The following is an 11,606-nucleotide window of genomic DNA, read 5'->3' on the forward strand; positions in this document are numbered from 1 at the left end:
CAGTGCCCCGTGGAGCTGTAGGGCTGCTGAGCTGTGGGGCAGGGAGAGGAGCAGGAGGCTGCATGTGCAGCTGAGCCATTGCTGGGAAGCACAGGGCTCCCTGCTGTCCCAGAGCAGCCCAGAAGCCATGGAGTTCCCCTGGTTACTCTGCGAAGTGGCTCAGGGTGTGCCCCTGGCCTGCCTCACGTGGCTGCTGTTACGTGCATGTTTCCCTGTGCAGCTGTTTAGAAGTTTTGAGGAAATGTGTTCCATGGTATATGGAGCTTTAGATGCTTTAGCTTTGCATCTCAGCCTCTGTTCTATTTTATGTCTCCACATTGCAGGCCTGACTAGGTTCATGTTTTCCAAGTTGTTCCGGCCATCTCCCTCCATGCTCCCTCCCTCTAAACCGTTGCCTCCCATCCAGAAGAGCTATCCTTCTTCTAAACCAATTAAAATCTGCAGTGTGGAGCAGGAGGGTGGGAAAAATGGCAGCAGCACCAGTGACAGTAAGAACAAGCAGGAGCTGGATTCAGAGGGAAAAATGCATAAGGTAAGAAGACCAAGATAAGTCCATGTGATAGATTTTCAGATTATGTGCTGCAGGCAGAGTTTTCAGACTTTTTCCTATGGTGTGAGGCAAGGGAAACCCCTGAGTAAAGGAAGGTCTCAGCTGGACTCTGCACTTCAGGCTGTCTTTGCAAATGGGTGTGTAGTGCAGATTTCAAGTCCTCACTGTGTATCTATAGCAGGAGAGTGCTTTGAATGATTTCTGGGTTCTGTCATGGTTGCTCCTTTGTCTTGTAGCTGAGAAAACACCAACAAGAAGGCAGCGCTGCTAAAGTTGTCTGCTCCAGCTAAGCAATCCTCCTGCATTCAGTAACCCACGGGTATCTGTGAACCATGTCTATGTCTTGGTGGTGGTTTCCATCAGCTCTGTCTGGTGGGGATGGAAAAAGGAGTTTGCTGGAACAGGCAGTCCTGCAAAGTCAGTTCCAGGTTGACACAGCGTTTGAGTTGTACAGCCATGGCCTCCTACACAGTTGTCTCTGATGCTATTTCTAGATTTCTTCAGCTTCTGGGCAGCTGTGTGCTGTGGCATGGCTTTGTCCAGAGGGAAGGGATGGGAGGTGGCCATGGGGAGAGCAGCCCCAAGCCCAGGCACACGATTGCCTTTGCAGCAGGGCCAGCACCTGCAGTTGTTCTGGGTTTGCCATGGGGTGCAGGAGGAGGCAAATGAGCAACAGCTCTGGCAAACAGAATGTCCAATCAAAGGCTGATGTACTTGATTCCAGCCTTGCTGAGGAAGGGCCCAGTGTATCCCTGACAGGATGTGGTCCTTTAACTGTAGTTTGAAGAGGACTTGATTTGGAGCTTTAGTTGTGCCAGAAAGGAAGGGACACTTAAAGAATGGTGTGCACCTGCCCCTCCTACCTCCACCCTCCTTCCTGGTCATGGCATGGGGGCCCTGGAGCAACTTGGGCAAGCAGAGACCTTGCAGAGAACAGCAGGGCAGGGAGCTCTGCTGAACTTCCTAAATGCCAGTGAGCCTGAGATGATGGAGGTGTGGGAGCTGGAGAGCACGGAGCATCGCGAGAGCTCAGCAGCTTCTGGGCTGAAAGGCTGCTGGGCAACTGTAAGAGGGAAGGGCAGCAGCAGAAGAATTGAGGGGTTTGAGAAAAGCAGGTTCTGACATCCTGCAGAATGGCTTTGTGGGGACTTAGCTGGAGATCAGCACTGGCTGTGAGGTGCCTAAGAGACAGGGAGAGAACAGTGATCTGAACCCATTCCCATACCATCCAAAAGGCCAGTGGAGGCAGTGGCACTGCAGAACATGCTGATGCCAACCATGTGGATTCCTGCTGGGATGGTCTCTCCCTCACCAATTCCCTTTCCTATGCCACCCTTCCCCTTCCTAGGACAATCTGCTATATATGATATTGACTTTTCCTGTCAGGGCATGTGTAACTGTCTTGAGTCATGAATGAGGGCAAGGCTGGATGCTATATTTGAGCACTGTGTACCACTCTTTCCAGGCATCCTTGCTGTATCCCAGAGGTGGGGATATGAAGAAGGGGTCATTGGGGCTGCCTTTGATCCCCCCTATACCCAAGGCAGTCAGTCCCCGTGTTGGCAGTGCTGCAGGGTCTCTGCTCAGCTCTGTGCAGCTGGATGTCCAAGAGTCCCAGGAGATGAGGTAAGCCAAGGTGTCTGCTGCTCCACTCTGCTGTTCAGCTCCCTCTTGCCATCTTGTGAGGTTCCTTTGCACAGTCAGCTCTCTCCCATGTACTTAGGGAAACCTCTGTGTATTCACCATTTGGCCCATCCGTGATGATCCAGCTCCATGTCAAACCCCACACCGCATGTCACAAGGGCAGAGGTGGTGGTGGTGGGGAAGAGGAGGCAGGGCTTAAAAGCATCTGAAGATGGGTCCTCTGCTGGGCTTGGTATTGATTCCCTCTGTAATGTTTGTGGTGTCATTTGGGAACTGTATTGCATGGGTCTGTCTCCTGAAGATGATAGAATACTATAATCCGTGACTGCCACCTTCAGCACCCACAAGCATATGCTTGTAGAAATATTGGCTGCTGGAGAGGGGTCTGCGAATTCTAGTATTGCTTTTTTTACTTTTAACACGGGGTGCTGTTGTTCATGTTGCAACATTCCTTTGTTGTAAAGAGAAATATAAACAGCACATAAAACCCAATCCAGAACTCAGTGGGAGTTGCAAATAGAAAGGCCATGAAATCTAGCTTAGGAAAGCAATTACCTCCTGGGAGTTATTGTCAGATTCTGGACATCTCTGTGGGTTGGCATCTGTTTGGAAGGGAAGGGATCCCAAAGACAATGTCAGGCATAACTTCTATCTTCCTTGGCCTCCACTGTGAACTGAGATTCCAGGGAGGTTTTGGGTTATAGATGTACGATTTAATCAGTGTTTAATATAGAGGCCTGGATTTAAAATCCAAGAGGTCATGGTGCTAGAGAAGAGTTCTAGCACTGTACCTGATGGAAAGATTGGTTTGGAAACGTGTGATAAAATGTAGCTGTCATGCTTATCTGAGTTAGAAAGAAGGATAAATAAGAAGAAAGAAGGACTCAGGAGTATCATTCCTATTGAAGAGCTTAGGTAGGGCTTTGAAAGTGCAATCTGAATATCCTTGGCTATCAGCTGAGTTGGAAAAAGTAGTTTTCTTATTCAAAAAGCAAGGAGGTGGAATATCCTTCTCAGAACACTCCAGTGCTCTGACCACATGTAGCACGAGACTGGCACCAGCGCAAGGCATGAGCAGGCAAAGCCAAGCTTTGTCAGCAGAACCAAAGTAGCTGCCCTCCATACAGACTCGTGTCTCAGCTTAGCAACCTTTGCTGCTTCAGAGAGGCTGTAGGAGCCCCCCAGGTTTCAAAAGGAGAGACACCACAATTGGGGAGTTATGATGCAAGTTGGAGAATGACTGCTGTGTTTCAGCTGGAGCTTGGCCAGCTCTGTCTGACTGCAGCAACTGAAAGCTTAAGGACAATTAATCAGCTTTGCATCTTGTTGGCTTGATGTCTCTTGCATTTCCTCCTTCATCAGAGTGAACAAGCTAGGAAAGATTGCCTCCTCTCATGCTACACCTCTTCCCTCCCTTCTCTTTCTCCCTCCTCATATGTGCTTTTGTTCTCCCTTTCTCAAGGCCAAGACCGAGCGGCAGCATCAAAGAGAAGTCTGAACATGCAGGTAGGTACAGGGCATGTCTGTCCTAAAATGACCATTGGCATATTGAATCAGAGGTGACATCTTGAAAACTTGGTTATGAACCATGGTTTTAAGAATTTCTTTAAATTTGTTTCAATTCCTTGATGGCCTCAGTGGACTGTCCCAGAGCCCAGTTACTGGGAGTGCGCTCCGGTGGTACAATGAAAATTCCTGCATTGTGAAGTGTTGAGTGGCAGGAGCTAGAGTGGTACTTTGGGGCACTGGTATTGTAGTGTGGGAAAAGAAAACATTCTTCTCCATCCTGCATTTGGATTTTATCTCCCTGCAGCTTTTGTAGTGTTTCAATTAGGAGAGAAAAAGAAGGAAATCCTCATTTAGCAGGAAATGAGAAATGTTCCCTTTCCTTCCTCCTGCCCTTCAAGGAGAAAACCTTTCCTTTGGGCAATTTCTCAGCTGGACTCTTTGAGATCTAAGGCAGATTCATGGACACCGCCTGGTTTTGCACAGGGGGAAATCAGGAAACCTCCTATGACAGAAAATCCTGTTGAATTTTGCATTTCAGGAGAAGGACAATTCCAAATGGATGCAGCATATGCAGGGTCTGAGTTTGTCATCCTCTGACAGCACAAGCCCAAAGCCACCTATGGCAGGTTCACCATGGCAAATCTCTTGCCCCACTGCCTCTGCCTGTGTCAGTGTTGCAGGCTGAGGCTGGGGGAGGAGATGCCTTCTGCCTCGTCCCCCTGTCCCTGCCTTGCCTGATCCCTGACAAGTAGAATTGTGCCAGACAAACTGCGGTCTCTGGTGCGTCTGTGCCAGCCAATGCCTTTGAGTTGAAAGCCTCCAGCAAAGACTGTTGTTGTTGTTCCTTTGCCATTTTGGGGCATGTCATGATAGGAGAGATGAGATTTGAAGAAACAGTTGTGCTGATGCAGAAAAAGGGATCAGATGCCCAGGCCCCTTTGCTCAGGATTAGTTCTGCCAAATCCTGGGCAGAGGCCCTTTGGAATGACTCCTTAATTGGTGATATGCAGCTGGAATGCTTAATGCAGCTAGGGAGAAGTATTGCTCAATAAGTAAGGTGGCATTTTTGCTGGATTTATTCTGGACTAGAAATTAGCTATAGCATTAACCCTTACCGGTTGTAGTTTTGTAATTGTCCTGACATCCTACAAGGGAAATAAAATCTTGGTATGAGGCACTTATTCTTCCCCTACTGCTTGGCTGCTACATGATTTTATCCCCTGTGAAGCCATGTAAAGAAATAGTTCTAAGAGCTGTGTTGGAGAGTATTTGAGAATGACCCGCCATTAGACAAAATCTAATTTGTCAGTATCTGCCGTGATCAGAAATTTTTTGAGACAGGTCATATCTATGTTGGGCTTGGGTGTTTCTGCAGGAAAGAAGGTAGGGAATAAAGTCCTCCAAGAGTGAAGTAGAACAAAAGTGAAACTTCTGGATGATCTCTTTATTCCCTTCAGTGAGGGGCTTGCATATTCCTGAGGACATCTAATTGGGAAAGCAAAGCTTCTTTTGCATCTAACATGTGGTGCCAAAGTTTGTGTACCAGCAATTCCTTTGTTTTAAAGAGAAATAAAGAAAACACAGAAGTGTAAAACCTATAATAGAATTGAGTGGGAGTTACAGAAACAATGGCCCTGATTACAGGATTGGCAAACAATCACTTCCTAGACAGTGTCAAATTCCAGAGACCAGTGGGAGTTTCCAACTCTTTGGAAGGAAATGATTCCTGGAGTAGTGGGGAGGCAACAGGCATAGAACCCATCTCTCCTGGCTTGCCAGCTCCACATTGTTCAGAGAAATTCAAATTATGCTAGATTCATGAAAAATAAAGAAACAACAAATGTTTGCAGTCAAAAAAATAAAGTTTGAATTCGCTACCCATTAGATGAGTTGATTGTAAAGGAGTGAGTTCAATTAACTCACTTCTTTTCCTGTACTTGATCTACAGATCCTTCTGAGTCTACGACACAAAACCAGAGGATGAAGGGAAAGAGCTCTTGGTGTGTGACAGGAGCTGGGATGCCTCTGCTCCCAAGGAAAAACGATGAATTGCTCAGATTGGAGACCTGCATGCGGAAGCCCAGCGTTGGGAATGGAGGTGTGGGCTCCCGGCCGGCTCAGGGGGCCTTGGCCCAGGAGCCCCGGCAGAGGCAGCTGAGCAGCGCTGTCCCCAGGGTCGCTGCCAGGGAGGAGGACAAGGGGACGGACCAGCATGGCTCAGCCTCCCACAGAGGTAAGGTGGGAGCTGGGCCGCTCTCTGGTGGGAGGAAGGGTCTTGTGCCAGCCTGGAGAGCCTGTGCACATTGCCAGGGAGCAGTTGTGCCCTGCAGGTGCCCCCTGCCATGAGCTGTGCTGCTGCCAGTGCCCCGTGGAGCTGTAGGGCTGCTGAGCTGTGGGGCAGGGAGAGGAGCAGGAGGCTGCATGTGCAGCTGAGCCATTGCTGGGAAGCACAGGGCTCTGGGTTCCCTGCTGCCCCAAAATGTTGATCTGAAAGCATACAGGTTTAGAACCTGGGACTACTTTTAGGAACCAGAAAGATGTTTACTAAAATCAGCATAAGGGCAGATAAGAATCTCTGTCAAGAGCAATCTCCATCTCTGCCCTTCTCTATCAAACACAGAGGCTCTCCAGCAACCAGGGGCTGAGGCAGCAGGTTTCAGTCTGCTGGCCCACAGAATAATGTCATGTCTCCTTCCAGGAGCCCATCCACTGGGAGAGGGTCTAGGCATATGTACCTTGCTGCTCTCATGCACCATCTCTGTGCCCTGTTAGAGCTCTGTAATCTGGAAGCTGTCTTGCCTGTTGCCAAGCATGACATTTTTGGGCAATTGAAGTGTGCCAGAGATTTACAGGAACCTTTGCTTCCAGTACTAGGCCTCCCACTGAGCCAGCTCAAGGAGATGGATCATCCCAGCAGTCCTGGTCTAACAAGTGACAGAGACCTGAGAGAGGGCTTTGGAAAGGTAAGGGATAAGAACAGGGATGAGCAGACTTCCATTCCAGTGGCTGTTTAGTGCTTGGCCCAAAATGCCTCTGAAAACCATGATCCTCCACTCTTGGGGGTTGGGGATTGTCTTGGGAATATATTTGACGGCTACTGAGCAATTGCTTGGCTACTTCCAGTGGTGCCAAAGTCACTGCATGGAGATGGTGCCAAGGTCATGCCCGAAGCATTCTTTATATGCAAAGGCCATTTTAGAGAAGTTCTGATTGGCAGAGCAAACTGTAAACCAGTGAATGTGGGCAAAGGGCACCCTCAGAAGCAGAGAAGCAAAGATGCTAACGTTGAGTATAAGCAAGGCTTCAAAATAAAAACGGGACAGATTGATGTCTCCTGGTTACCTTTCTGGCTGTATCTCACAGCCCTCTCATTCTCACATTTTCTGCTCCTTAATATCCATGTTCCTCCAAATTGTTTTCACATGACTCCCTCCTCCTTTTGGTCTCCTGGTCTCAGAGACCAAGTCGTTGAGAGTCCTTCAGAGCTGAGTCCTTCAGAAGCCAGGAAGTGACAAACAGCTGCACTTCCTGGCCATAAGTGTTAAGCATCAGCCAATTACCCCTCCTTGCTGCATAATGCACATGGCTTTTATTCTCCTGCCCTGGCCTGTAGGAGCTGAACTGCCTGCTCATGGGAGCTCTTCCTTTGTCTTGGAGCATTCCTATGACTTCCATGTTTCAAGTAGGGTTTCCTGTCACAGTTGGAGCAGAGTAAGGCTGTGGCACTAAAGTGTTCCACCTCACTGTGTATAATTGCCAAGGTGAGGATGGGAGACATTCTCCTGAAACTATTGGAATGCATATGGAGCTGGATTAATGTCTGTGGCACTCTGTGGACTCTATGCTCCCAATGAGATGATGTGCCTGGTTTGTGTGTCTCTGCTTACAGTCTGTGATGTATTTCCATTGCAACTAGGTTCGTTCTTCATTGTGCAAGTTGGCTGAAAAGAAGTTAGAGCAGAAGAAAACTGAGATTTTTGAGAATGAGATGAAGAAGAGGAATGAAATTTTATCATCCTTAAAGCTGCCTCCACTGAGAGTTGAGCCCAGGGATGCAGCTGAAGCAAGTAAGTGGTGTCTACACTGCTGGTTCTTTTTGAGCTCTTCCTTACCCTCTGCACAGTGTTGCAATCAGACTGGGGGGCTGTTGCACTTGCATCTGAGTGGAAGCTTGCATAGGAATGATTTCCATTTTGCAGAGAAAAACACAGAGGCATTAATTGTCTTGCCCATGGCCTCACTTAGTAACAGAGTATCAGCTTCCCACCTTCACCTCTAAAATCTTTCAGAGTAGAAAATTCAGTCTTGGAAAGTCGCCTGCCCTTCAGACTCTGTTCTGAAGAGCAGCTTCCAGGCAATGTGAATGCAGAAGAATGCTTTTCCACCAAGGTGCAACCTGGAAGAAACCAAATTCAGCACCTTCTGATGAAAAGACCAGAGATCCTTCTCGAGCCACTCCCCTCCAAGGAGCTGGCACTGTAGAGCTGTGCTGAAGCCCTGAGGCAGTGCTTCTGTTGTAGCCCCAGGAGCAAGCAGCATTCCCCAGTGAATCCCGGCTGAGGGGCTCTGGCTGCAGCGCTGTGTGCGCTGCCCCGAGGGCGGCAGCAGGGACCTTCGGGGGCAGCACTCAGCCCCAGGGCACCACCCAAGCTTATCTGCACTTTCTTTTGGGAACTTGCCCAGCCTGCCTCTGAAACAGGAAAACGAAAGCATAGCAACACTGGCTTCTCCTTGTTTCTTAGGGGAAGCATCACTGCAGTTTGATTTTTAAACTGGAAGAAGGTAGATTTAGATTAGATATTAGGTAGAATTTATTTTATAATGAAGGCAATGAAATGCTGCAAGGGTTTTTCCAGAGAAGCTGTTGTTGATTTATCTATGAAGGTGTTCGAGGCCAGTTTACATGGGGCTCTGAGGAACCTGATCCAGATGAAGATGTTCCGTTTCCCAGGGGTTGGACTAGATGGTGGTTAAAGGGGCCTTCCCACCAAAATTGTTGTAGGTTTTCCTGGGTGATTGTATGATCCTTGTCCCATACTAGCGTGCCAGTGTTCTACTTGAAGTTCTTTGGGATAACACAGAGATGTTACCCAGCTCCAGCAAATTTTCTGGCCCTTTCCATAGTGACCCTGTCCAGCACCCTCCACTTACAAGCTCCTCTTTGGTCCCTGCAGGCCTCAGCCAAGCAGCTGTCAATGGCACAGCTTCCAGTGTGCAGAGAAAACACCCTGGTAATGCCTTGAAGAAGAAGGTCTTGAGGAAGCAGGACAAGATGCCCTTACTGCCCACTATGCCCATCATCCAAGAGGAAGGCAGTGTCCCATGCAACTCCTCAGGTAAGTCTGCTCTGTGGCAGCTTTTTCCCATATAGTTATTTCCTTGCAAAAGGAGCACAAAGTGCCTCCTGCCTCAGCCAGCACAACTGGGCTCTTTGGTCAATAGCCAGTCCGGGAATGAGCACCAAATCCACTTTTGAGTTCCTCCAGCTTGGTTGTCTTGCCGTAGTCGGTTCTTAGAGATGCATTGGAAAGTTGAGCTGAATAAAGTAGAGGTAAAGGCCTAAGCTCGGGCTTTTGTCCATCCTGATAATCCAAACTACAGCGCTGGTGCCAGGAGACAGCTGTAAGTGCAGAGAGGAGCTGGGGGCAGTGTGCCAGGGTGTGCTCACTGTGCACCTACGAGTACCACCACCATCAGTTGACCACTCCCCATCGGGGCCCTCTGCCTGTGCTGCTGTCTGGGTCTGCAGCCAGCTTTTCTGCTATCCTAGTAAGGGTTGTCTCTGCATGGCAGTCAGTGCCTTGGTACAGTCGTGCTGCTGCTCCCTGAAGCGATCAATGGCTCCTGGCTGCCACCATCCCATGGCCTGCAATTCCAAGAGGAAACAAGCAGAGCCTCCTGTGTCACTGCAGCCAAACACAGTGGCTGCTGGTAGGAGGTGACAGTCAGGAGGGGCTGCCTGGTGCTCCAAGGTTGCCTGTGCTATCATCCCAACTAGGGTGAGATAAAAAGAAGGGAGCAAGGAATAATAATTGGAATGCTCTTTTCTACTGATGCTACTTCCACGTTGAGAACTGACCAGAATTGAGCCTGGGTTGTTCCGGCTTGGCTTGGTGCTGTGGCAGGGCAGCTGCAGGAATTTCCTCAGGGAGTTGCAGAGTGCCTCAGTCCTCAGGGCTGGGGGAAATGAGGGCGCTGGGACAAGAGAGGCCCCTGGGGGGTTCCCTCTAGGTGTAGCCATTCCCACTGGTCGTCCCTGTCTGGCAGGGAGTGGGAGCTCTGCGGCCTCAGGAACCTGCCGCTGGCTGTGCTACCTGTGGCACTTGGGAGCTGGCACTGTGTGGGCAATGGTCAGGTTTAGCCTGGAGCTGTGCCCAGTTGGGGGGGGCTGGGAGAAAGCAAGGAGCCCAAGGAGGCAGACAGCAGGGAGGTGTGTGAGGCAGTGCCAGTTTGCAGCACATGGAAGCCTGGCTGGGAGCTGGGGCTGCAGGCCGCTCCATGGCGGGGTGCCTTGCCCGGGGCTGCAGCGCTCAGGGCTGACCCTCTCCTCACAGTGACCTCGCAGACGGCCACTGGTGCCGAGCGCCGACAGGAGCTGCTCCGTGAGCGTGGGCACAAGGACACAGCCTCTGCTGACCCACAGCAGTCCTTGCTCCAGGCACTCTCCTGGCTGGGCAGCGATGACTGGTAAGAAAGGCCCCGGTCACTCTGTCTCCCTCTTAGCGTTAAGGAAGCTTACAAGTGGATCTTGCCAGTGCCTCTGAGCCCCGACAGCCCAGAGGGCAAAGGACTCTGCTGAAACCACTCCAGAGCAGTGAGAGGATCAAGATTTGAGAGCAGCCTTTGCTTGGCCTCGGTCTGCAGCTGTGCTCCAGCTGCTGCCGCTTTGTGCTGCTCCCTCGCTTTGCCTGCTGCTCCATGGAGCTGCAAAGGAAGTCTTGAGGGAAGAGAGGAAGCTGTGGGATGAGATGATTTGCTGGCTGAAGGCAGCAGCAGGATGGCAGCAGTTTTGAGTGTAGAGATTTGGGTGCCTTGGGGCACTGGCCCAGTGGGACTGAGTAAGATTTCTCTCTGCTCCCAGTGCTGACAGCAATGGCAGGTGACAGGGTCTCCCTGTGACCTCCTGCATGTGAGTCCCAGAAGCAGCTCCAGGGAGTCACTCTTTCTGAGAAATGGACTGATTTGTGCTTTCAAATCCCCAGCCTGTCTTTACTCCTGAAAGGCTCATGGCAGAAGGGAAGGAGAAAGCAATGAAACCCTCTAGGAATCTTGGACTTTTTGAATTCAACTTTTTTCTTCTCACTGCTTCATATGGGCTGGAGGTGTTTTGCCAATACTCAACATGTGTCCCACAATTAGACACAGAGAGAAGGAGGCCCAGAGGTGATAACCCTACGAATGTTAGGTGATGCTGGTTAAGTTTTTGGTGATATTGGTTGTGATATCGGGGTTAGCATAAACTCACTGTTGGATGCTTCATTCACACAGGGGTACGGACTCCATTCACAATGGGATAAGCATGAAAAATCTGCCACATGCATCTCTTTGTGCAGTCACATTTGCTTTGCAATTCTCTTCTGCTTCCTCTTCCCCCTTTTTGTTTGGTGCCCTTTGAGGTACAAGAGAGCTTCTGCAGGTGTGGGGGGTCCCGGTGACTCTCAGGGGTGCCCATGGGATCGGTCAGCAGCCCTGTGCTGCAGCCCTGATGCCTCACACACCTTTCTGTAGCTCAGGGCTGCCTAGAGCAAGTGCTGAGAGACAGAGTTGTTTACACCTTTTAAATAACATGTTGCTGTAGTGGGCATTGTTTTTGGTAGGGGATTCTGGGAAAAGGCAGAGTTTCAACTGTTCTTTCCCAGGCGTGGAATCTTATGGGACACCCTGCTGCTCCTTTTCTGGGGAA

Source organism: Cinclus cinclus, chromosome 3, assembly GCF_963662255.1.
Source record: "Cinclus cinclus chromosome 3, bCinCin1.1, whole genome shotgun sequence".
In the NCBI taxonomy this organism is placed as follows: Eukaryota; Metazoa; Chordata; class Aves; order Passeriformes; family Cinclidae; genus Cinclus; species Cinclus cinclus.